Source organism: Mustela erminea, chromosome 11 (genome assembly GCF_009829155.1).
Source record: "Mustela erminea isolate mMusErm1 chromosome 11, mMusErm1.Pri, whole genome shotgun sequence".
NCBI lineage: Eukaryota > Metazoa > Chordata > Mammalia > Carnivora > Mustelidae > Mustela > Mustela erminea.
The window spans coordinates 47709299-47736967 of record NC_045624.1 but is presented as its reverse complement, the minus strand read 5'-3'; the positions used below and the strand labels follow the sequence as shown (position 1 = coordinate 47736967).

Below are 27669 nucleotides of genomic sequence, written 5' to 3'. Positions count from 1 at the left end.
AAAGCAATTCCTACTGACACCGTCACTTTGCATCAGTGCCAAGGAGTGGCGGGTGAGTGGGACACAGACTTGTAATCTACACACCAACAAACGGCTTCTTCAGCCTTGTTTCAAAATGATGAAACCATTTGTCTCGGCGAGAACTGTAGAAGTGTTTTCACAAAGAAAAAAAAAAAAAAACCCAGTCATCTCTCCAATTTCACAAGGAGAGCAAAGTAACCTGTAGCTTTGTGTTACTTGAGATTACTTATAATGTGGATCAAGTCAGAATGTTAAAATCAAACCTGTAAAAACCACGCTAAGACTCTTGGTCTTAGAACACAGGACAGTCACAAAGACGAGAAATCATTTTTATCCAGAGAGAGGATCAAGTATGGAGATTATTTTCTCTTTATTGTGGTAAAAAATACATAGCATTAAATTTATCATCTTAACTATTTTTAAGTGTACAGTTTAGTAATGGTAAACGTATTCACATTGGGGTATAGCAGATTCTATGATTTGGGGTACTTTAAATATGTCAGGCACTCATCTGAATGACACATTCTCTGTCCATTTGCAACTGGCTTATTTCACTTAGCATAATGTCCTCGAGGTTCATCCATGCTATAAGCATGTGTCAAAATTTCCTTATTTTGAAAGGCTTAATAACATTCCATTGTATGTATAAAGCACATTTTCTTTGTCCATTCATCTGTCAACGAACATTTGGGTTGCTTCTATTTTTTGGCTATTGTGAATAATGCCACGGTGAACACAAGTATGCAAACATCTCTTCAAAACCCAGCTTTTGGTTCTTTCAGGTATATGCCCAAGAATGGAATTACTGGATCATGCGGTAATTCTACTTGAAGGCTTTTGAAGAAACCTAGGACTATTTACCATAATGGCTGCACCATTTTCCATTCCCTCCAACAATGTACAAGGGTTTTAATTTTCCACATCCTCACCAAACACTTGTTGCTTCATTTTCCTTTTCTTTCTTTCTTTCTTTTTTTTTGATAGTTGCCATCCTAATGGGTGCGAGGTGAAATCTCACTGTTGTTTTGACTTGTGTAAATTTCTTGTTTAGTGATGTTGAGCATATTTTCGTAAGCTTCTTGGCCCTCTATAAATAGATCTTCTTTGGGAAACTGGCTATTCAAATCCTCTGTCCATTACTTCATCAGGTTACTTGGGTTTTTTTGTTGAGTTGTAGAAATTCTTTACATTCTCGATATTAGCCATTTAAGAGATATTTAATTTGCAAATATTTTCTCCTATTCCATAGGTTGCATTTTTATTCTGTTGATTGTTTCCTTTGATGTACAGAAGTTTTTAAGTTTGTTTGGTTCCATTTGTCTATCTTTGCTTGTTGCCTGTACTTTTAGTGTCATATCCAAGAAATCATTGCCAAATCCAGTGTGCTAAAAGTTTTTCCCTATATTTTCTTCTGGGAGTTTTAGGTCTTCAGTCCACTTGAGTTATTTTTAAAGATAGACCAGGAACTCTAAAAATTATACTGTATGATATCAGAACACATTCCTGAGAGAATCAATCCACCGTATCTGACATTCATTATGTTTTCAACTCTAGGTTTCTAAATTAAATGGACTGATGTGGGTAAGACTATCACAATTACAGTTAGGAAGAAATACTCTTTTTCAGGGGTACGTTCAGGAAATAATCAAAGAAGTCCATTTTGCTAGCTAACAAAATAAAACAGTACATAAAACACTTTCATATATCTGATTAATGGCAAAAGTATTCCAAAGATCCAAAATATGCTGTAATCATAAATGACAGATTGCAACAGATAAGAGTTTGAAATGAAACAGCTTCTGAGACGGTTATCACCCTACCAACTGAGTTTAAGCAAAGAGGCAGAATGGAGTGGAAAGAACCAGAGAGTGCAGAGAAGACACGGGCTGAATCTATCTGCATGCGGGAAGATGCTAGAAGGGCTTTGTGGGACCCTCGCATCCTCATCTTTCCCACCCAAACCTCAGTCACAGCAGCTCTGCAGTAATTTTTTTTAATCTGTTGAATCAGGCAGAAATAAAAAGGACAAAGGAAAATCATTCCTGTTTGATTCCCTCCCAGGATTAAAATTCAATTTCTTCAACTAGGGGAGGAACCAATGTAATTCTTTGTCTGTACTTCTCCAACTTTTCATATATGTCTTCCCAAATATAATTTCCCAAGTCCCTCTTGAGTTTTTGTGGGTTTTTTTAAGATTTTATTTTATTTTATTAAAGTCTCTATACCCAATGTGAAGCTCGAACTCACAACTCTGAGACCAAAAGTCACATGCTCTACCAACTGAACTGGACAGGCGCCCCTTGTCAAGGCGATTTTGAAAAGTAAATGGGCCATAAACTGATTAGGGAAAATAAAAGTTTCAAATACTATCTGCCCCAGGGTATATATTCTTAAATATATGTAAATACACAAAATACTATTTTGATAATCAATGCTATTTATCTAGAATGAGTTTCCTATTTGCCTTGACATAAAATTGACCCCACAATGGTTATAAAAGTTGAAGAACTACAACGTGAAAGAATCTATCCTTTAAAATTTGACCAAACCCAGTGGTATTTTACAACTGATACAAAGCTTTTTAACTAGTCCACGGCAATGCCATAATCAGCAATGGAACAAAAATGGGTCCCTTCCTGTGTGTAAAGAGAATGTTGTACCATCCCTTGGAGAGGGAGAATGATGAACTACACCACGGTGAGGGCCCCCTGCCCCGGGCCCTGGTCACACCTGGTCACACCCGAGATTCAGGGACCCCACCCACTAGCGTACTCTGACAGGCTCTCTATTTGTGGTTTGTTTGGCTATGTTCTGGCCACACTAAAACGACTTGTAAATATTTCTACCACTTCCCTTCAGGGAAACCTGGGGCTTGGTATAAAATGTGCTTCTCTCATGCTTGGGGCCATTAGGGTAAACGGGCTTCGTGTATCCCACTTAAAAAGTTAACTCAGGAAGAGGTGCAGACTCTGGTAGACACAGTCTGCCTTTCTTCCTGCTGTCTGGTTAATGTAGCAACTGGCTGCTCAGGAAGGAAGGGGGGAGATGGATGGCAGGGCTGAAAAGACCGCTGGCTGGCACGAGGTAGGATTTACCCACCATCCTTCCCCGCAACAGGCTACAGCAAACAGTGCCCACGCTGCATTTTGAGTTCAAGTCCCTAATGCAGGTGCTAGCAATGCTCTATTATCTCAATCTAGATGGCATCCACATGAGTATATATGTAATACTCATTTGTAAAAATTTATTCAGTACACTTGGGATTTCTGTATTTGATGTCAATAAGACTTGGAAAAATTAAGTTTTAAAAGTTCCCAATATGGATTTAATAAATAACCGGGGATGGTACCGATTCATTCCCATTGGGTTTTTTCTTCACTAAGCTTTTGCAATGACTGGACCTCTCCAAATTCCCTATCTTTCTCCTTCCAATATCTTTTATGCAGAACTAACACATTTAAACTTCTGAAGGTCCAGATCTGGTCAAATTACACTCTAGGTTAAAAAGAAATCCCTGTTTTGTTTTGTTGATTTCTGTTGCTTGTGGTCTATTAACTCCCCAGCCTGACACTCAGGCTGCCCACTCCGCACCCAAGGTCAGCCATGCGCTCTGGCCCAACACACTCCCCAGTGGTTGTCACTGCACCTATCCTCTGCAAATATCCCACCCTGCACTTTGGTGCATGTTATTTCTTCTTCCATACTTCCATCCCTGTCCAGATTTCCATCTCAGACTATTAAAACCCTCTCTGTTTCTTTCCAGATTGCTCCAAATGGATAATATAATAGTAAGAGCGATAAATACTTGTTTATTGTGTTTGTTGTCGATAATGCTTTAACACTTCTTATCACATAGAATATAACCTCCAAAAAGACAGGACTCATTTTACCCACTTGTGTATCCTATGACCTTGGAACAGTGGCTGCCACATAGTTGGGGGACAATAATTATTCACTGATTTAATAACTTTCATGAATAAAAGTCTGTTTCCCATATACTCTGCCTTACACGTATCATTACTGTTCTTGAAAACACCCTTGTGATATGCGTAATACAAGCCCCAAGGAGGCTAAAGCTCAATCATGTCCATGAACTTGCTCAAGGCTTCCCAGCTCAGAAAGTCTGGATTCAATATCCTCTTCCTTCAGACTCTCAGAAAACAACATACCCCACTGCAATGTGCATTTTCTACCTGAGATCTTAGTTACAGAAGAGCCTGTCCTCTCCTGCTAGTTCCCATTCTTTAGGAGCAGAGAATTTACCACTCCCAGGATCCTCTGACACAGCCAGCACAGAGCTCCACAATGAAAAAGGGGCCTCCATAAATGTGTAGTGAGTCACTGAATGGCACATGAAAAAGGTGGTAGGGAGAGCATGATTTAGACAGTCTCTCTCAAAAAAATTTTTTTAAAAAGCTGGAGCACACAAAATACCTGAAGTGAGGATTAATTAGCACAAGAAAGCAAGTTAATGAGGAAAAGGAGGCTGTTCACACCACGTGTGTAGGACAGTGGAGAACAGCTCCACGTTAGATGGGGCTTCTGGGAATGCAAGTCCTTAGGGTACAAAAATGAACTGCGAGCCTCAAAGAGCAACACAACATTGAAGGCAGCTTATTTTCTTGTATTTGGGGAAAAGAAAAACTGTTTAGGCTGGACTGAAAGTATTATCCAAATGTAAGCATGAAATTTTACAGAAGAAATTATTCCAAACATTTTCCTCCCTAAGAACCACGTCTACCATATCACAAGGGCCAAGCTAGTGGATTAAACTAAAAGTCAACACGGCTTATGAAATCAAGGAAGTTTCCCTGCTTTATCCTCAGACGAGGCTCAGGTTACCAAGTGGCAATAATCAGCGTGGCCATGCACACCTCTTCTGTCTAATAGTTCCTGGTGTGCACTCTTGCCTCCCTTCTCCTGAATCCCCTGCTCACTTCCATGGTCCCTTGCCTCCGTGACTCAGGAACCCACTGATGGGGAAATTTAAAGAAGACCCATCTCTAATTTGAGGGCTACCTATCCTATCCTCTTTGAATAAACACCTATACAAAACATTTTGTGCCTTGAAGGGATAAAATTTTAAGCTGCCATCCTAGAACATGCCAAAATGTTAAGTCACCAAATTCATTCTGGAGCACTTGTGGGGGGGGGGGATCATACTAATCCGGCCATTTTTCTCAATTTCTCAACAGTAGAAAGTAAGATGAAAGCTAGTCCTAGTGAACTCCCGCACTGTGATGCTCACCGCTGAAGTAATTTCCAGCCTTTTAAAATTCTAAGTAATCCTGTAAGGCTACAGGTTTCTAAGTACCATTCACCTGCATCCCACAAGTTTTGATAGGTAAATAGTTTTTATTACTACTTCTAAATATTTTATCATTTCTGTACTCTGTGCTTTGTCTTGTGATGTATTTGAATGCATGTTTCATAATTTCCAAACATGAGGGGTTCTTTCAGTTAACTTTTGTTACTGAGTTCTAATTGAATTGCAGACTATTTTGTTTGTGTGATGCCAGTCCTTTCAATTTGTTGAAAGTTGCATTATGGTGCAATTTTCTTAAATATTTTATGTGTCCTTTAAAAGTATGTATTCTTCAGAAGTTGGATACCAGGTTCTTTATATATCTTTTGCATCAAGCTAAATATTGTGTTGACTGTGTTACTCATTTTTTCCTCCTGATCTAGATCTCTCTTATCCTCCTGATCTTTCTCCTGATAAGAGAGAGAGAATACGTTAAAATCTCCTCCTATGATAAAGGACTATTTTATTCCTCCTTGTAATTTCAACAGTTTTTACTTTATATATTTTGAAGTCATCATGTAAAGGTATTAAGTGTATAAAAGTTTAGAACTTTTTAATGTTTCTGGTAAATTGTACCTGTTATGACCTTTATCACTAATATACTTTTGTCTTAAATTCTATTATTAATATACTAGCTTTCTTTTAATAGGACTCTGGTGTATAATCTTACATGATTTTAATATGTATGTAGTTGTGATTCTTTTAGTAAACAGCATATTGCTAGACTTTCTAAGAATTCAGTCTGATAAGCTTTATCTCTTAGCTAGAATAATTTGTCCATTTACACTTAGTATAATTACTATCATATTTGAATTTTTTTATTGTCTTATTTTGTGCTGTCATATCTATTCCTATGTTTTTTAAAAGTTTTGGAATGATCAACTATTATATTTCTTTCTGGTTTGGAAGCTAAGCACTTTCTTTAGCTTTACTTAGTGATTATTCTAGAAATAATGAAATGTATGCATAATGTATCTAAATTTTAAATCTAATTTCAAATTTTAAAACTGAATTTTATCAATTTCCTCACCTTCCTCCAAAATAACAGGTTATGTTTAATCACTTCATGACTGATGGTGCTATGCTGACATATATTTTATTTTTTAAGTTCATAACATTAAGACAGTTAATGTCAATTCAGATTTACTCATACATTTACCACTTTCCTTGTTTTTTGCTCCTTTTTAAAATTCTGATATTTATATTTGAGAGCTATTTCCTTCTTTGCAAAATTCATACTTTAGAAACTCCTTTTGTGAGGCTTTGAGGATGACAAATCTGTTCTCACTTTCTTTTCCCACTCTAAATATTGCCTTGTTTCACCCTGATTTTTTTTTTTTTTACTTTTTATTAACATATAATGTATTATTTGTTTCAGATCATCCTCATTTTCGAGAAATAGATTTAGCTGGGCAGAATCAGAGACTGACTGATTTTCTCTCATCCTGCTGAAGACACTGCTCCATAGTTTCCTGCTTCTATCATTGCTGGGTTAAACTCCTGATTTGTTCCTTTGAAAACTATCATCTCTCTCTGACTACTTAAGATCTCTGTAATGGCACTGGGCAGTTTTGCCATGTCATATCTAGGTATGGACCTCTTTTTAAGAAATTTAATCTGCCTTGAAATTTGCTGAGTGTCCTGAATCTGTGATCTGATCTCTTTCATTTCTGCCAAATTCACTGTTCTCCTTCTCTCTTAGCCTTTCTTCTGTAATTTCCCTCTTTTTGTCCCATAGTACTATATTCTGAACACTAATTCAATCATTTTTCTAATTGATTAATTCTCTCTTCAATTCTGTCTGTTATTAAACTATCTGTTATTAAACTTCAATTCTGTCTGTTATCAAACTAAACTTTTAGGCTTTTAATTTCAGTTATGCATTTTTTATTTATATAAATTCTATTTGCCTTTCCCTCAAATTTTCTTTGTCATATTAATAGTCTTGTTCCTTAGACATACTTTCAATCTCTTCTTCCATTTTTATTATTTACTTATTTATTTGGTCAGGAGGGACTACCAACCTTAGTTAAATGTTCTTCTGACCTTCCGGCTAGAGTGAATTCCAGCCATAAATCCATGAACTGTCTTGAGGTTACAAATTTTCTGAATTTTATCTTTGCTCCACCACATAGTTTTAAGGTTCAAGACAGAAAGTTTTCCTTGGAAGAACCTAGATTTCCATTACCCTAGCTTGACATTACCGAAAGAATGTAGCTTAAGCATTCTAGCTCTATAAAGGGAGGAACTTTTGCAAACCCAAGAGCAAGTTTAAGGTAAGTCAGACTGCCCTGCTCAGCTTAACTCTCTAGCTTTGCAAATTTCACTTGGTATTTAACATCTGAGTCTGTTTTCCTGGTCTTGTCGATCACCAGTGTACTGAAAAATAATCCATTCCATCAATCCTGTAGGCAGTATGGTATACAGGGGTGTAGAATGAGAGCTCTGAAACCAAACTGCCTATGTTCAAGCTCCTCCTTATAACTAGGTAGTCTTGGCACATTTTTTTTTTCAGTTTCTGCCTCAGTATCCCCACCTGTATAATGGGAACAAGAATAGTATTTGCCTTATATGAGGGTTTTTGTGAGGATTAAATGAGTTAATACATATAAAGCACTTAGAACATGCATGGCCAGCGCTAGCATTCATTATCATTATCATTATCAGCAATCATTATTATTACAGTTAGATGTCAGTGTCATACTGAGACCTTACAGTGCAGCTACTCACTCTCTGCTCCCTAATATTGTTTCCTTCTAATAGCATTTTATAAAAATCATCTGTAAAAATGTAACTTTACATGAACGTTTTTGAAATGCATTGATTTTTATGAAACTTCTAGTTAAGAAAACATACAATACACATAAAAACATATATGATAATGAATGGCAGACACACTTCACTGAACATTCCCATTTATCCACTCTTGTAATTTAAGACTAAGAGAGACCACAATGAAATTAAAAGGCATAGATTTTAAAAACCCAAAGAGTAATTTTTATGATGTCTAATGGACAGAGCTGGCTGTTGCCATCAGGTGTAAAGGTTGATGTGAGCGTGGCCAGGGGCTTATTAAGGAGGGTTATCCTTTGTTCTTCTTAAGGCCTATGACACAGAGACACAAAAATAAGAGGCCTAAGAGTTTTCAGGCCCCAACTGGCTGAATTTAGAGGTGAAAAGCTAATATACTACAAATAATGTAAGAGGCACATCCTAGGCAGTCTTTAATCTTTTAATAATCAGAGAGATCATTTTATAAGACAAGTATTTCATGATTTTAGTATGTGCTCATCTTAAAAGTAAAGTGTCAAAATCAATCTGTCACGAAGTCAATTTTTAATTGAGCATCCAGCTTACAGAGCCAGCACTGATGGGTGCTTTCAGTTTCAAATAGAAATCAGCTCCTTCTGATTTATCACTGTCTTAACGGCAACAAAACAAAACATCCTTGACTATATTGGAATCTGAGGTTGTGCCAGTTACCAGTTTATCATGGCTCAATTCCAAATTCACCCTTTAACACCTGCTCTGTGATAATGAACTAGACCTATGCATTTCTTCTTCACATTGACTTCAATATTAGGCTGCATCAGTAGAGGGCGCTGCAGGGACACTGCAAGGGTTCCAGCATACTGTTTTTGCATCTTGGTCCCTCAGCATTGCACACATAAGAGAACATGTGGTGATGCTCTGTGCTCCCAGCAGGAGTCCAGAGCACGCAGTCCCTCAGTGACCATGCAGGACTGTTCTGGGCCCAGTAACTACTTCTCCAAAGCCCTGCTACACCCTGCAAATTGAAGTTCTTCCACTCACTGCTGTACCCCAATTCCCTTTGCATGTTAGCCCATCAGCCTCAGCTTGCCTGTGCCCAGTGTGTTGTTTCCTGCTAGTCCGCAACTGTGGGGCAGCAGTGGCCCACATAACCTATAGACTTCCTGTCACCCCAGTGGGCTATCATACCCTTTCCAGTAAGGTCTGAACCCCAGCCATGAGGAAGGGAAGCCTGTCCTTCCTTGGGTACACTTCTTCAGCTCCAGAGGAGCCATTAGTGTTCTCTTTACATCCCATGGTTCCTCTCCTATCCCAGCTTAACAATTCTTTATTTTAGATTTTTAAAAAGTAATCTCGGGGCACCTGGGTGGCTCAGTGGGTTAAACCTCTGCCTTCGGCTCAGGTCATGATCTCAGGGTCCTGGGATCGAGCCCCGCATCGGGCTCTCAGCTCAGCAGGGAGCCTGCTTCCCCCTCTCTCTCTGCCTGCCTCTCTGCCTACTTGTGATCTCTGTCTGTCAAATAAATAAATAAAATATTTAAAAAAAAAAAAAAAAGTAATCTCTACATGCAACATTGGGCTAGAACTCATGACCCCAAGAGTTCATCTCCCAAGAGTTGCATTTTCTACAGACTGAGCCAGCCAAGCACCCCAATAATTATTTTAAATGTTCCCCATTTGAATGATGATGTGGTTTCTGTCTGCTGGTTCGACCCAAATTGGTAAGAGTGCTTGACTCTGCCTTTCTAAATCTGTACAGTCACACATTATTTTCTCCTCCTATACCACTCCCTCTATCGATTCAAAAAATTGCCTTTTCATGCATATTATAGCTAAAATGTTGGCCAACAACACTCCTCACGCATTCTGAAAATCCTTCAATGATGACAAGGAATATCTTCCAAGCTTATTTTATTCTTTTCTTATATCATCTGAAAGAATTCCAAGCTTAGCACCTCACCTACCCAGGGATTTCAAGTCAAGTTAATTGTTTCATCCTCTTTACACACCCTGGCCTTTCCTCCTTTCACAAAGAAGGGATGGTCTTTTGTGCATAATTTCAAAATAACAAATAGAAGATTACACCGCACCTTATTCTAAAGCTTTTATTTTGACAGGAATTTACACTAATTACTTCCTGGGTAAAAACTTTCAACTAAGATACTAAAAGTCATTTAGTCTATTTGTCTATTTGGGCTATTTGTCTATTTATTCAACATTCTTTGAGGGTACAATATGAGACAGATCCTAAACCAGGTACTCTGTCATAAAAAGATGAATGAGGCACAGTCCCTTCTGTTCAGCCAAACAGGACCAGAACACAAGTGAAAGGGGCACCTGGTTGGCTCAGTCAGTGGGGCATGTGACTCTTGATCTTGGGGGGTTTTAGGAGTATAAGCCTCACGTTGGGTGTAGAGATTATTTAAAACTTAAATCTTAAAAAAAAAAAAAAAGGTGAAAAAAAGAATGAAAAGAAGGGAGACTTAGCAGTGAACAATTAAAAGCTACTCCCAAAGATTTGGATCACCCTTGTAATCACTGTTAAACAGTATTATATCCCTCTTAAGTATTACTGAACACTCATCCATTTGCGGGTGGGGGGAGGATCAAATATCTTCGAGAGTGAAAATGTACAAGTTCCATACCACATCCATTTGGAGACAGATTCTTAAATGAAGCTAAATTAAATTAAGAAAAAAAAAATCAAAACTACCTACAACATAGCAGTTACTATACACAAACAGAAAAAGAAAATGTGGTGTTTCATTCATGGTATTTCTCTGAATTCCTTGGTAAGGAAAACAAGCAGAGAGCGAGGATTACACAATTTTGTAGGACATCCAATTCACCAGCATGCAAATAACTTGACATTTTACAACTGCATTTTCAGTAACATTTGAGATTCCCTCAGTAAATAGTTTCCAATCTATATACCTCTCTTTGACATGTGAGGGAGGCCTCAAGAAATGCCACCATCTGAAACTCATCACAATGGAATTTCAAATGTAATGAGCTGCATCTCGTGTCTACGTAGAGAGCTTCAACAGGACTGCAAAAACCGTTCTCTTCTTTCTCCCCAAAAATAATTCTAAAAGGTCACACCAGACTAATAGTGATAACTGCTAACAATTTTTTTATTTAGGCAATCTTATAAATTATCATTTTTTTTGAGACAAGCAAAATTCATACACATCAAGAAAAACCAAAGACACAGACTATCACCCCTCAATGACCAGAAAAATCTGGTCATTTATTTCCATCTTTTAATTTTAAGTCCATTAATTTCCCACAAAAATACAAACATATTTCAACCAGCAACATTTTCTACCTCAACCGGCCAGCAGGAAACTAGCATAAAATTTAAAAGAAGGAAGCTATGTAAAAAATACTCTATAAGTGGGGTGCCTGGGTGGTTCAGTCAATTAAGCGTCAGACTTCAGTTCAGGTTGTGATCTCGGAGTCCTGGGATTGAGGCCCACATTGGGCTCCGGGCCTGAGTGGGGAGTCTGTGTGTCCCTCTTCCTCTCCCTCTGCCCCTCCCTCCGACTTGAGCACACAAGTTCTTTCTCTCAAATAAATGGAAAAATATTTTTTTAAATATTATATAAGCAAATGCTTTTTCAGTTCTTATCTCACGATGTAAGCAGAAAGCAACACTTCCAGAAAGTGATTATTAATTAGAGAAGAATGAAAAGAGACCCAGTCCTACTCATCACCCACTTTGTAAAGAATCAGTTTTTAAAATGAGAAGATAAAGCAACGCATTCCAAAAAGTGGTTGCAAAAGAAATTCTGTGAATTTTCAAACAACCCTAATGACAGTTGAGAAAACACACTGTCAGCAACCCTCAAGTTAAAAAGTGCTTCCCCGTACCTCATGTTTGCCAAACAAAATATCATAAATGTGGGATAAAACAGAAAGAGATCTTATCATCCAATTTGGTTTCCTTAGACAGATTTTGAAATCAAAGACCAAATAACTTTTTTCTCCTAAAAACTGCTGTTACTGGCCTTAAGAGCAGGTGGAAGAAATTGGGTGCCATTTGAGGGGCGCTAGGAGAGGACCGAACCTTTACGATTTCTTGACTAGCCTAATGGGATATCTGAAATGGTCCCAGTAGATTCATTCTACTGGATCATGCATCAGATCTAAGACTCTGGAAGTTAGGAGGGCATTTACAGATCACTGATCTGAATTCATTCAAGGAGCATATCTGAATTACATTTAGGTTAAGCTCTTTCAAGGAAATAAATGTGTTCCTTGGTCTCCGAAACCCTAGAGAGAGCCTGCAGATAGTAATCATGCACAAATCCACTGCAGTGTTGGTGAAAATGGCCAAAGACTCGGTCCAATGACTTTCTCCCTGAGCACTGACAGAGTTCCCTGGGAATAAGACTCCAGAGAGCTTGTTTTTAATAGTAGGAGGGACCAGAAGGGAACCCCAGGAACACAGTGTGGAATTCTTGCAAATGTAAGCGGAGTAAAAGCTCCAGGTAGAGAAGGGGTGAGGGAAGATGGGAACGTGACTCGAGAGCATTCTGGAAGGTGAAATGAGGGAATGGAAGAAACACACTTTGTTTATTCCACAATGTTTCCCAGACCTCCCCTGCCAGTGAGTAGACCGTAAATGTCACTATCCTGTCCCAACATGTGCTGTTATGTCAGCGCAAGATGACTTAAAAATGTTGCAACTAATGTTAGAAAGATTACCAAAGATGTTTTAATTCTTAAAATCTTGTTAACTAGGTTAGTAAAATCACAACAGTTTAATGTGATAGCTGAAAGAAAAACAAGAAATACCAAAACAATAGCATGACTTTTTTTTTCCCCTAAGAAACTGTTTTATAGGTCCTCCTATTTGTCCTTCCTTTTAAAGGGGGGGAGGGGGAAGCTGAGAAAACAAAACTACAACATGTTTTATTTTTGTGTTAGCCATACAGCCTGGAGCTATTTTTCCTTTCTCTTTCTTTCCAAACAATGTACCTTTCAGATCTGACAGAAAAGACAGAAAGGAAAGAGAGTTGAGCTCCATCAAGCAAATTTTTACTGGTGACAAAAATACGGGGCCAGATGGACGGCACACTTGCCAAGAGTGCAGTTAACGGTCCACAGGAGGACTGCTAGCATCAGCATGAAACAGGCTAGTTCCCCTATCTCTGTTTTTGTTTTGATCCTGCCAAGGGCTTGGCGATGCTGAGGAAATCAGCCCTGGGCAGGTTCAACCTTTTGCTTATTAGCACATTACCTAAGCGTTAACACCTTGGACGCGTGGCATTCTTACGCAAACTGTGACAGAAACAAATCTCCAGGCCACAGAATTTCACCAGAGGTATTTCCAAAACTGGATACTTGCTAAAAGAATGCTGGAAAGGCTCCCGCATGGGCTGGACCAGGGCTGGGAGCACCAGGGCACCCCCCACGGATGACGGGAGATGTCAGACCGTGCAGTGTGGCTCCCTTCAGGTCCTGCTGGCTTCCCGTGCTCTTGGGCTGTGACTCTCTGGGCAACTCTCCAGAGGATGGCCGCGCTGGCTGATCGCGTTCTTGTTGTTTTAAGACTTTAATTGGGAAAACCAGTTTGTGATTCCATTTTATGACCCGAAGAGATGAATGGCCTTTTTAAGAAAGGCTTTCCCCCCAAAAGCCTACAGAATCCACCCAAATGATGCCTCCACTCATCCAGCGCCTAGAGAACCAGCGAGGACCTCCAGAATCTTGGCACAGTTCCAGATAGCATTCCAGACGGATACTTCTGCCAGTTAACTCCTTGGCGCCTGCCTCAGCCATGAACATGAGGGCCCCTGACACGTGGCTGCAGGAACCCACCGGGACGAAATCCAAGGAGACAACGCTGGAGCCTGCGTCCCCTTCAGCAGATGAAGCAGAGCTTTATCATTCACTGGGCCGTGGCAGAGGGAGGGAGGAAAGGCTGGGTTCAAACAAAATTGAAATGGGAGAGCTCACCAAAACATTTCCCTTCCACGTCAGTGTCAGTGTTGGCTGTAGGGAAGCGTCCGGGGATGGTGAGTGAGGCATGAGCAGGACGGAAGGCCGCTGTTACTGGCTATTGTACTTGTGGACGACTGCTCCCTCAGCTGGCACATGCAGCCGCACCCTCATCCTTGAAAGAATCCCCTGCTGCTTCTGCCTCTCCCCTGGGGGCATCTCAGACTGCCCACAATCCCAGGGACACCCCCACACGGAGACCCCAGCCAGCCTCTCACCAGGGGAGCCCATACCATGCCAGGCACTGGGTAATCTGCTGATTGCCCCCTGGGGAGCTCTGGAGGACAGCTGATGGAGAGTGGGCCAGCTAGGGTCTGCCTAGCTTAACAAAATGGAAAAATAAAATAAAGGGAAATTGGGTTTTGGTCACTTAGACAAAAATAATGAATTGGAATCAAGCAGGGAAACCAGTGTTAATTAGCAAAAATCTCACTGCAGGAAAAGGCTGGAAGGGGCTTACAGATGCTCTAACCAACTTCGAACTGTATAAATGGGATAAGAAACTTGCAGTCACCCACTGTCAGCTTCGGCCTCAGTCTCCTGACCTAGCGGCCCCTACCCTGCCTCATCCTGCCTCCCTGAGTTACTTACTTTTAAGACAAACTACTTGTATTACTTTCAAGTACGCTAGAAACTGGGCTAGGGGGTAAACAACATGAGCTGTTCTTCCATCAAAATAAAAGAAGGATCTCTGACCAGCATGCGGTGGATCAGTGAACACCTCTATGTTCTGTGCTGTATGCAAAATGAATTGTTTCCTTTAAGTTAAACATTCCTCTTGTCATATTAATTATACCATTTGCCTAACTAATAAAATCTTTTCTAAACTGCATAAAGGCACACTTCCCCGCAGACCTTGCTGATGATCCCAGCGCCCGACTGTTACAATGCCATTAATCAGATTTAACTCGACTCTAACCAGGGCCACATAAAAACTCATGAGCAGGTTAAGTACAGAAAATGTAGAGGCGACAATTTCAGGTTTCAAGACACCCACCCATACACACAACATAAAATAGAGAAGCAACAGGCCTAGGAAACATCACTTTAAAAAAAGAAAACAAAGGAGGAGAGGAAAGAAAATATGAGTCATCGATAAACAATCTGTTGACAATTTTGTTTAAAACCATCCAAAGTGTTTTGGGGTATTAACAATTGCCCGTATTTTCCCTTGGAACTGCAGAGAAGCTGGCTCTGGTAGCAAAGACAGATGGCCCAGGCCATTAACTGAATCATCCCCATATACGGTTTCAAAATGCTGCCTGATACCATGGCAAGTGCACACGAATGAGTGTCGCACAAAACATGATCAAGGCTTCTGCTGGGGGAGTCCCACAGGATGGACTCCATTTCTGAGATGTTCCCAGGGCTCTGATGATCAAGCCTCCATTCACATATTCTCAGAGCTGGGGGAACTTCACCCCACCCCCTCCCAACCTGCCTTCCGTACAGGGCGGACATGGTGGACAGAGTCCCAGGAACAGAACCAACAGCAGAGAAGCGGGCTCCCTGGGTCCCTAGGGTCAGGGCCTCTCCTCTCCTCTCCCTGCCGAATCTTTCCCCCATTAGTGAAAACTGACATGGCTCACCACTCGGCTGTTTTCACAAGGAGACCCATGCTTCACGATTATATTATTTTTTAATTTGGAGACCTGAGGACTGCACATAAATTAGGTATTTGTGTCACATGGATTTTCTTTCTTTCTTTCTTTCTTTTTTACTTTATAAAATTGAAAAAAACAAGTTTGTTTGTTTGTTCCTGGAGAAGCTGTGAAAGTTTTTTTTTTTTCCGTATTTTAAGGTGACAGGAAACATGGCAGATCCCATTCTCCACTTCACCAGACATGGCCTGGAGGAGCAGTGTCTCAGCTCCCCTAGTCCTCCAGCCCACTGGCTGCTCACTAGTGTGAGAAAACAAAGGGCTGTGTAGCAGAGCTGTGGAACAAGCCTGAGCCATGCACCTAAGGGGAGACCTACGGCCCTAGAGGCCTGGTTTCCTGTGTCTGGATCACATTCAAAATACCTACAAAACTTCTCCCCATTCCCGAACTGGAATCACAGAGGAAATAAAACTGTGCCTCGGTGTCTCCTATCAGACGTAGGGCTTATGGAGACTGTAAACTTCACAGTTCCACCCACCTTGCAGATGACCCAACCACCTTTGATGACGCCGCTGCAGAGGGGGCCCGAGTCCTGGGCGTCTGGATCGCATCTGAAGTCAAACCAATCAGGGGAAGCAAAGCGACATGCTCTTACAATTAATTTCCAATTTAAATCCCTGGGGTCTTTTCCTAGGCATTGTTTTTGTCTTTTTGTACATAACTACACAAACAGAGGGAAATGAACTTATTTTTAACCCAGCTGGTTCACTGACAATCATGCATTGAGGGCCTCAGCGTTGGAGCTGGGCACTGTTTTTTTCCTCTGGGCGGCAGCTCAATGCTGGTTAACAGCACTCGCCCGGCTCTGAGCGGAGCACTTTGCTCAAAACCTCATCACCCTCAAACATTAACAAACTTCACTAGTTCCCAGAAAAGTCCCCACTGGCCCAGGCTGTCTGGCCCATGGGCTTCTGCACACCTAAGCCTGAGGGCCATGGGCCTGGAGTGAAGCCAGCTGCCAGACTTCTCCCCCACAGACCCCCCCGCCCCACCTTCTCTGGACGCCCTTCCCTCCCTGCTCGCTAAGTGTACTTTGAAGCAGTCTCCTCATATGTGGAGGGCTGAGCCCTGACGGTAATCTCAGGAAAGGGGAGCTTTTCTGTGGCTCTGTCCTTGACTGATCCTCACCCTCGAACCGTTGTGAACCTTTTTGTTCATTTATTTTCAAGCGATGAAAAGACAGCTTGGTATCAATATTGTCATCTCTCTGCATGGCACCTAGGGACCTTTGTCTTTAAGACCCACGTCATCTATCCAAAAGAGAAAAGTCTAGAGGTACCACACACCTTAGGAGAATGGCCTCGCTGGCGCTCATGTGTGAGAAAGCCGAGCACTTGGAAATGAAAAGTTGAATACGTACATGTGGCCACATCTTTCCTCTCCTTTGCTTCCACATCTACGTGGAAAAGAAGAAAAACCATAGATATTTGCAAAGGTTTTATGAAATATGAGCTTTGGCTAAGTCAACGGTTTTGAAAATATGTGAACCATCCAAACGGAACAGATGTTTTTACAAAATTTTCCACCCTCCAGTCGCTGCGAGTCTGCTGTGTGATTCTACCCCAGGACGAGGCCCCCGGGCAGGCTGGCAGCGGCCGCGGGTCTGAAGACAGTGCCCCAAATCACCAGGCCTTCTGACAGTTTAGAACAAACCCCTCTGTCCTCCCAACCCGCTGTGGCTCCTGCCTGGTAGGGGAGGCTCTGGCACCGGAGCACATGGACTGACTGCCCAAGCGGAGCGCAGGGGCAATGGGAAGAGGCCAGATTCTCTCTACAACAGTCATGCACAAAGCCAAAAACAAGTACAATGCTTATTTCTTACCATGTGCTGAAGCTCGAAGGTCATCCCAAGCCCCTTACTAAAGGGCGAGTGTCTCAAAGGCACAGACCCGTGTTTCTATTCATCTTTGTACACCCAGCACTCGCATACAGCTCACACGCGCAGCTGAGACCCAAGAAATCTGATGGAGCAGAATGAAAGCTACCAATATCTCTGTGGGAACAGGGCTGTGCCAGCAGCCATCCCAACCAGAGCTGGCTGCCGGCTAAGAGTGAAACGAACAGAGAATTCCAATGTGCTCAATGCAGGTGTCTAATATGGAACTGGTAGGTTTTCCCAGCGTGTGAAGAGCCAGCCCCCCTGTACGCAGTGAGATACCCTATGTCAGCAAGCCATGCACTGTGACACCAACAGGTTCCAAGCGACCTGCAAATCCGAGGGTCAAGGGTACGGGAAATGCCTGGCACCAAGGAGACTTGGAGCATGGAGCAAGGTGCAGGGAAGGCCCCAACGTGTTCTGAGAAGTTCAAAACACAGCACACTTCTTTTTAAGATTTGTTTATTATTGAGAGAGAGAGAAAGAGAGCACGCGTTTGTAAGCATGCAGGGGGAGGGCAGAGGGAAAGAGAGAAAATCTCAAGCAGACGTCCCACTGGGTGAGCAGCCCGACTTGGGTCTTGATCCCATGACACTGAGGTCATGACCTGAGCTGACAGCAAAAGTCAGAAGCTCAACCCACTGAGCCACCCAGGTGCCCCACACAGCATACTTCTTTTTAGCTTTTAAGGACCAGGACAAAAATCCAATACCTTTAGCTGATACCCCTCTGTCAATCACAACTGGGACAGTCTACAGTTCCATTGCTAAGTTCAAATTCTAATGTTCAAATTCTAAACTCCTGCCTCAACTGTCTGCAAAAAAAATCTTTAAACCTCCTGCCAAATTTTACAATTAAACATTCATTTCTTTTCTTTCAAATAGGACCAGTTGGAAAAGTTTTTGGTTTTCCAATAAATGTATTAATACACAAATGTTAATACTTTCCATAAATGTATTTTTAACCCAGCTCCCGACCTGCCAAGTTTTCTGTTGAATCTTTCGCTTAAAATTTGCCACCCACATACAGGCCCCCAGATGGACCCTCTATCCAGCGACGGCACGTAGAGCTGATTAAAGGGTTTGGAGGTGATGACAAAAATACGCGTGGTTGACAACAACAGGCAGCAGGAAGGGCACATCTGGGATCAGAAAAAGCACGAATTTGCTTTCGATCTGCATTACCACTGATGGTTTCAGGAGGAGAGGCTGGCTGTTCCAGAGGCTCACATGGCATGGTGTCTAATAGATTCTTAGTAGTCCTTCTTTCAAAAATATGTAACAAAAATACCAACAATAAAAAGAAGCTCGTTTTAACTTTTTTTCTTGCCAGAGGACAAAACATGTTAAAGAAGAAATCAGCGATCCCATAACCTTAACATTACAGCCTGAAATCAAGAGAGGACACATTACCTGTATTAACTACATCTTTGGTTCTAAAATCTGCAAAAAGGAGAACTTCCAGAAGATGCATGAAGGAAATACATCTTGCTTGCACAAACCGAGTCCCACTACAAATATGGTGGATACACTTCAAGGTTAAGGTGCATCTGTTATAAGTGCCCTGGAGCACAGTCCCAGCTCTTTCATTTCAGCGAGAAAAGTGTGATAACGTTGTCAACCCAGGGTGTAAAACTGACTTGAAACAAACTGCTATAATCAACTTCCCCCAGACCTACTGAACTGTATGTATGGCAGTATGTAATAAATAATTAATGCAATTAGAGAAATGGCATGAGCCCACTATAGAATTTAATCTGTTCAAGCTGAAGAATAAAATTCATTTAAAATAATTGTTACCATATTTCTTCATCGATATGACTATATGCAATTCCATGATTAAACAGCATAAAACAATTTCTAAAATCAAGTCTTCAATGTAAATTGCTATTCCTTCACCTTTGAGATAAATATCCCCAGACATACGAATTTTTTATTGTAACTAAAAAAAAAGGGAAAAAAAGCCTTAAAATAATTGTAGTAATGAGAAAATAAAGAAAAACAAAACTAAGAAAACACAAATCACTTTTCATTCGGTTCCCTTCCACCCTGCAGAAAAACTATGGGTAATGTTTTAGAAGTAAAGACATAAAAACTTAACAGCAGCTGGAATGGGTGATGGGATCAGGGGAGGATGAACTTACTCTGTGCCATCTAAATTGTTTTATCCGGGTACCTGGGTGGCTCAGTGGATTAAAGCCTCTGCCTTCGGCTTGGGTCATGATTCCAGGGTTCTGGGATAGAACCCCGCATTGGGCTCTCTGCTCAGCAGGGAGCCTGTTTCCCTTCCTCTCTCTCTGCCTGCTTCTCTGCCTGCCTGTGATCTCTGTCGAATAAATAAATAAAATTTTAAATAAATAAATAAATAGTTTTAGCACATACATGTATTAAGATTTTAATTTTTTGAAACTAGTTTATATGCACATGCATACACCTTCCAGACTTTTCTCTAGGTGTATATATATACACCTAGAGAAATATATACACCTATATTAAATATATAGATATGTATATGCCATTTTAGCTATATATATGTAGCTAAAATGGCAATTACACTGTGTGAATAACAGAAAAAAAATTATATTTGGGAAAAACAGAAAGACAGCCTTTCTCACCTTGTTGCCCATGCCTTCCCAACTTCAGAGAGAAAAACCCAGCTCTGATCGAGTACAAAGATATGACTTTTATAATTAGCATTACCTTTAGAGGTGTGTGTGTGTGTGTGTGTGAGAGAGAGAGAGAGAGATGACCCGTAATCTTTCTTTCACACAAAATCCAACACTGTTGTTTTCTAGAAAGGACCTGCTGGATCCCGTTTCTAAATAAGCAACCTATCCACAAAGGTTACTTACGCAGAGCCAGTCATGCCAGAGTCTGGCTGGGGACCGGGGGTCCGGACCTCCCGCCCTGCACCCCACCCCAGCGTGGCTGTTAGTTGTAGGACTCTTACATATATGTGGGTTCATTTCTGAGATGCAGGGTCCATCTTCAGATGTGCCCCACGGCGTGGTAAGTCTGGGCTGCCCCACACCCACCCCTGCAACAGAGCAACGCCCAAGTCTGCAAATCCAAGTCATGGACAGTCTCCCCACCTGCCCAAATCTTTGCATTTTGCTTTATTTTTCATTTTCAATCAAAGCAGTTTAGCTGGGCTCAGTCTCTTTATGGTTTTGCCTAAAGCATTCTCCCCTCCACAGAGAACCATTTTACAAGGGACACTGAAAACCACCAAAGTCTACTTCCTTTTGAGGAACACCGAATCCTCACGCCTCATCATGCTGAACAGACCTGTTTATGTCCCTGACATCATGTCTGCGTCATTCTCCATGCCTGGCAACCCGGGGAGGGGAGACCACTGTACTGTGGCTGCTTTCCAGGGAACTAACCCTCCACGTGCAGAAGCCCTTGGATTTGTGAATTCTTCTCTACCACAAATGGGGAGAAGAGGGATTGATAAGATGCAAAACATAAGATAAAATAATCACAACTGGAAAGAAATTGCATATGAGAAAGGAACTCAAATGCCAAAAAAATTCAATCATCTCAGTTGGAAAAGGTGCTCAAAAAGAAGAGTTTCCTTCAATTAAAAAGATCAGAGGTGAGGCTTTTCCCCTCCAATGTATTCTATCACTTTCTATGGTTCCTAAAAATATACTTAAGTAACCCTATTCTATGGAGTCACTGCAAAATTTCAAAGTGCCTCATGTTTACCTATGCCGCACTACTTTTTTCAGGTTCTGGGAGAGGATGTTTAAATTATTTGGCCTAGATACATTACTTTGCCCCAGATAAGTTAACAAGTCGGTGTCACGATGTCAAAAGAAGGGCCATTAAATGTTAGTTCATTGGGTGAGGCTCACTTGTGGCTAAATTTAGTAATTTTTCCCCCAATTTTTTTTATTGTAAAAAATACACAAAACATAAAATTCACCATCTTAGTAATTTTTTAAAAAGCATTCTTTTTTTTTTTTAAGATTTTATTTATTTATTTGACAGAGAGAAATCACAAGTAGACAGAGAAGCAGGCAGAAAGAGAGAGAGAGAGAGAGAGAGGGAAGCAGGCTCCCTCTCAACGCGGCACTCGATCCCAGGACTCAGTGATACTAAAATACATTCATAATGCTGCACAAACTTCCCCACCATCCACCTCCAGGACTCTTTTCAACTTGTAACTGAAACTCTATTCCCATTAAACAATAACTCTCTATTCCCCTAGCCCCTTACCACCACTGTACTTTTGGTCTTGGAGTAATTATTTCTTTCAAAGGAATAATTCCGAAGTTTGTAGGGCTTAAGAATGTATAGGGCTTAAAAAAAAAAAAAAGAAATGGAAATACGTACATGGTATATATACATTATACGCACACACAAAGAGAGAGAGATTTCTAGCCTATGGAATAAGCGTCATATTTTTATGGACTACAAAAGATTTGTGGCTTATTAAGAATAAATATGTTAGAAGGAATGATTAAGTAAGTTACTGTTCAGCAATCAGGAGCTAATGAAAGAATTTTTTTTTTAAAAAAGATTTTATTTATTTATTTGACAGAGAGAGAGATTACAAGTAGGCAGAGAGGCAGGTGGGGGAGGCGGGCAGGAAGCAGGCTCCCCACTGAGCAGAGAGCCAGATGTGGGGCAGGGGCTCGATCCCAGGACCCTGAGATCATGACTCGAGCCAAAGACAGAGGCTTAACCCACTGAGCCACCCAGGTGCCCCACTTATGAAAGAATATTTAGAGAGTTACTGCTATCATTACATTATGCATACCATTTCCTATTAGTGAGGACATTGTCCACCTCGCGCACTGGGTGAAATCATTTACTTTTCAGCTGCCACTGAGTTGACATTGTTATACATGGCATCATTTTAGAACAAAGGCTTTCACTCACTGGAGTACCCCTGGTGAATCCCATGGGCCCCGAATGACTTTCTAATGACTGGTTCAAGTATGTGTAAGAGGCAACACTATCATACAGTACTTTTTTAACGACAATACTACCATATAATAACATCTACCCCTGAAGTAGGTCTTCCTTTCTTTCTGAAAGAAATCAAATTTGAAGGGATAATGTGACCTTGGAAATAAAATCTGCTTTTAAAGAACTCTTCTCAGAAACCAAGCAGGGAGGAGAGGGAAGGTTAAGAGCATATAGCCTCTGGGGCTGGGCTGATCCAGGTTCAGATCCTGACCCTTGTTTCAGACTTGTGGCCTGGCAAATCATGGAATCTCCTCCAAACCTGTGTGTCCTCAGGGAACAAGTGAGTATCTGTGGAGGAATGAGTAACTGAAGTGACAGAAGTGAAGCTCTCATTTGATAAATAACTTCTCTCAGCACCATAACCTAGCATCTCAGGTAGTAAGAAAAGCGGAGGCTTCTCCCTCACAGAACCTTCTGCTCCACAGAGGCTCATTTATTTACTTACAATAAGCCAGTGAACTGAGCTACCCCAAGAATATCAAACTTATTGGTTAAATAAATGAGAAAATAATTTTAAAATACATATATAGAGAAAGTCAAACTCTTAACCTGCCTTCCTATCCCCACTCCCCCTCACTGATTTGGTATGTGTTCTTCTAAATCTTTTCTATGCACCTATAAATGTGTATTATAGTTGGTTGGTTTTTTTCCTCAAACAGGATTATGCTATCCATAATGTTCTGTAAATGAATTTACTCAATAATATATAATAGACAATATCGTTCTTTTTAATGGTTTCCTATAGTGAGTATACTTTATCTTACCATGCCCCATATTTATGGATATCTTGGGGAATCCAATTGTTGTTTTTGTTTTGTTTTGTTTTTTGGCTCTTAAATAAAAGTTGAACTAAGTGGCCTTCCTAGGTACTTGACTGATTGGAAGCTTAATTTGATACTAGCTATCCTGAGCACAGAGACATCAGACCATAAATAAGATCACGATAAGGAGAAGGGATGAGAAATAGAGAACTTCCACTGGCATTTGGAGTTTTGTTTGTTTTCCCCTTTGACTCAAAATGGATCCATTGTAGAGGAAGGCCTTCTTTCCTCTACAGTGTAGAGACAAAGCTCACGTGCTTAAACATACATGTTTAGGATGCTAGACTTGGTTTAACTCAAATGGCCTTGATTGGATGGGGTCTCTCCACAGTATTAAAACTCCTCTAATTGCATTCTTCAAGCCAGCTGAAGGCTGACAGCTTCCGCTCCCGGCTCATTATCAGAGCACTTCAAGAGGCTCCATTATGAGCAGAGCACCTGGTCCAAATTTATTTCAACGGCCCAGGGCAAAATGGGAAGGTGCTTAATGTTCAACCACAATGGTGACATTTTTATGAGATATCCAAGGTTCAGAAACAAATAAATGAAAAGGTTTGAAAGGAGCACGAACAGAAACTGTGACAATAAAAATTCAACATTAATATATCAATTTTAAACCATATACCACCCATACACTTGGGGTAAGGCCAAAGGTTCAACGTAGGCTAAGCAGAAAGAAAAAGAAGAGGAAAAACCAATACCCAACTCCTCCCATGACAGGCTTTGCTAAAAAGACTGATTGTACGTTTAATTTAAGGACTTCAGAATGCAATTCGGATTCTGAATTCTGGTTAGGATAATCATCACGCTGTCTATCTGCACTGACCTCAGAATGAATGGAAATTCAGCCAGAAGTGAGCTTTCATTCTAAATGTATTGTGTCCGTACATTTTCTCTGATTTGCCCACACAACTGCTGTGTTTCTCCATTTTAAAAAAATTCCCTTTTGGAAATGAGTAAGTTGAAGATTCCTTACACAGATGTTTCCGTAAGAAAACACTGTGCAAATATGTACTTAGAAACTTTTTAATAAACGCATCACAGGAAAAAGTTGCCAGGTAGATCATGGCAGGTCCAAAGTAAACACTGCATCCTATTGCATAAATCCCTATCTAGAGACTTCTTGTCAAGTGGGATTTTGCTCTCTGTGGCTGAGTACTTGCAGAGACTTGGTATGCAGACGACAACCAATTCTGAAGCCCCGGAAACCAGCTGCACAGCATTAGTGAGCTCTACCCTTCACTACGAATCTGTCTAAAGAAATGTTTAAAATAAATATTTGTATTCTTTTACTAAACATAACAATGACACTCATTTTGGAATCTAAGAAAATGATGAATGAAAAATTATAACACTGGCACTTTACAAAGGGAATGCTGACTTAACTGGAACTATACGGATTTACTAAATGTTTAGTCTCTTACGAGAAAAAGAGGAGGGAGGGAAAAAGGAAGAGGAGGATAATTAATCAACTGTGCTTGGAAATGCTTCTCAGCTATTAGATGCTTTTGGTATTGTAATTTTATCTTTCCCAAGCATTTTCCTTATTAAGCCAACCATACAGATGTGCAAACATTAATTGGCCAGACTATAAAGGCTTTAATTATTTTACTGATTTAAAAAGGCAATTAGGCAGCACCTATTTTTCACATATTGATTGTACCTACTCTGGGTTTTAGATCCGAACGCATGAATCATCAGGCAACTAGAATAACCACAGGCTGCTATCTGAGCTTTTTATTTTTTTTTCAACAAATGAATAAATGCACTTGAAATTAATTACCTGATAGAATCACTCTAACTACCAAAAAAAGAAAAAAAAGAAAAGGGCAAAATCCCTTTAGGGTCTGTATGCAAGCAGCCCAGGAAAGTGACCACTTATGTAACTGCCTGCAGGCCCTCCAGTGTTAGGTATGGGAATTTGGGAGCTTAGAAAAACCTTCATCTGGGTGCTCAATAATTGGGTGTTCTGTTTAGTGCTGATTTAGCCTGGCGTGTGTGCCTTTCCTGTGTTCCACTGTCTCCTTTGAAACTGTGAGCTCTGGGAGTCCACAGGGAAGTTCCAAGTTCACCATGACTGAGCAGCCCTTTGGATCATTCACATCCATGCCCCAGTCTGTCCTTCACTTTGACCTCTCCCATTATCCTCTCCATCTCCTATCTAGTTAGGACCCTCTTTATAATATAGGTCAAAAGAGCTGAGACTGCCCGGACGGCTGTTCACAGTGGTACTCACGAGGCTAACGTTCCCAGCCCTTCCCAGCTTTCTGGGCAGGGTCTGGAATGCCTCCACAAGATGTTGTCTGTGAAAAAAATTGGAGAACAGCTGCTACAGAACAGATGCTTTTTTAGCTTTTGGACCACCTCTCATCTCTACTTTAGGAGGTCACCGGGATGATGATAATGACCCTTTCTGGACAGAGCAGTGTGGTGGAAAGAGACCTAGCTTCAGGCGAGGGACTTGGCTGGAATCAAGCTCCAGATGACATTATTCTCTCTGCCTTCTGTTTTTCCATCTGTAAAATGGGAATAATTATGCCTGCTTTCCCCATCGCAGAGAACTGGCAGGATCCGTGCACGCGTGCGCACACACACACACACAGACACACACACAGATGCTTTGTAAAATGGAAGCTAGGACTACAAACACTGTCATTATTTGTGCACAAGCCACTTCCCTCATTCAATCACCTGCACTGCCCTCTTGTGGTGAGAAAGCTGCAATGCTACCCAAAAGGCAAAGTTACTTCATGACCCAAAGATTTTAAGATTATATGACTGCCAGATTATTTTTATGCAACTAACTCTTGATTGTGAGGCTTGTAAAGAAAGGGGCATTTGACATTCAATATAAAATGTAAAGGATCTACTTGGGGTTTTGTTTCTTTTTTAAACTGGATCTCATAACAGAGCCTGAATTTCAGTGACAGAGCAGAGAGAGTGTGAGGAAACAATCCGAAATTTGTGAACAGTAAATCCAGACACAGCACCGTCTCCTACCCACTTTTTTTTTTGAACCATCAAACAATGATTTAACAAACAAACCAACCAACCAACCTGTGGGAAGTGTAAAGCACGGAACAAGAAGAGAGCCTGTCTGGGAAGATCAGCTGAGCACTAGTGGGAAATCTTGCCCTCCTCCCTACCTTGAACAGATATTCAAACCAGTGGAATTGTTCACAAATTATAGGACCAAAATGCCACACTCAGATTCACTGAGACTCTAGAACAAGAAAAACAGACTTTTCAAACTGGCAGGAACCCACGATACCATGTCATTCCACTTCCTTTCTTTACAGTGAAGGGACCTAAGACCCCGATTAAGTTAAAAGACCCGCTTAACTTGGACTGATGACTGAATCCCACCACGGCACCAGTGGCAGCCTCCAGCTTCCATGTTCATTACCTCTGCATTCACAGCTCAAAATATACCTTCAGGGGCGCCTGGGTGGCTCAGTCAGTTAAGCATCTGCCTTCGGCTCAGATCATGATCCCAGGGTCCTGGAATCAAGTTCCACTTTGGGCTCCATGCTAAGCAGGGAGTCTGCTTCTCTGCCTGCTGCTCCCCCCGCTTGTGCTTTCTCTCTCTCTCTCCAGCAAATAAATAAAATCTTTAAAAAAAAAAATACACCTTCATTCCCATTTCTCTGTGATGCTAGTATACAGCAATGAGAAACACTGAAAAGTATTGAAAAAACTAAGCCAAAGGGAGCAAAATCAAATAGAGATATTATCACTTAAAACAATTCATGACGTGAAATCATGATGCAGCAAGTCTTCAAACAAAAACTTGCCTGAGAGTTCATCTGTGGGCTAGCAAATATTAAAATAACACCAACGTGGACAACAGTCAGTTCACAAGCAAATCAATAAATGCTCGTAGATGGATTGAGTAAGCACTCAAGAACAAGGCTCCTCACTAAAATGTTTATTTAAGAAATATTTAATTATATTCACTATGCAGCAGGCCCCGTTTTCAATGCTGTGCTCCTTATAATCTCATTGTAACACCCAGCATGCTGAAAACAACCTTTATTAACTCAGCATCAGCTTACAAACCTCAGTGAGCACTGCAGATCAGAAAAATGACCGATTAAGGGGGAAGATGTAGAGAAGAAATTGTGATGAGTTGGTAATTGGGGGGAAGAAAATCCTGTGGAGAATAACAGAGAGGGAAATAACTCAAAGGGTTAAAGATGCCTGGCATTCCTCCGACCTCAAGGCAGC

At 40.9% G+C, this 27669-nt stretch overlaps 1 protein-coding gene and 1 long non-coding RNA gene across 2 annotated transcripts in view; both read right to left on the bottom strand.

Moving 5' to 3' along the window:
* Positions 1 to 27669, bottom strand: part of JAZF1 (JAZF zinc finger 1) — a 320889-nt gene that overhangs the window by 192478 nt on the left and 100742 nt on the right. The window lies entirely within an intron of this gene.
* LOC116569125 lies at positions 993 to 26905 on the bottom strand. Its single transcript, XR_004276858.1, has 2 exons — positions 26875 to 26905; positions 993 to 4164 (listed from the first exon to the last, which is right to left on the bottom strand). It is a non-coding gene; the product is annotated as an uncharacterized LOC116569125 (long non-coding RNA).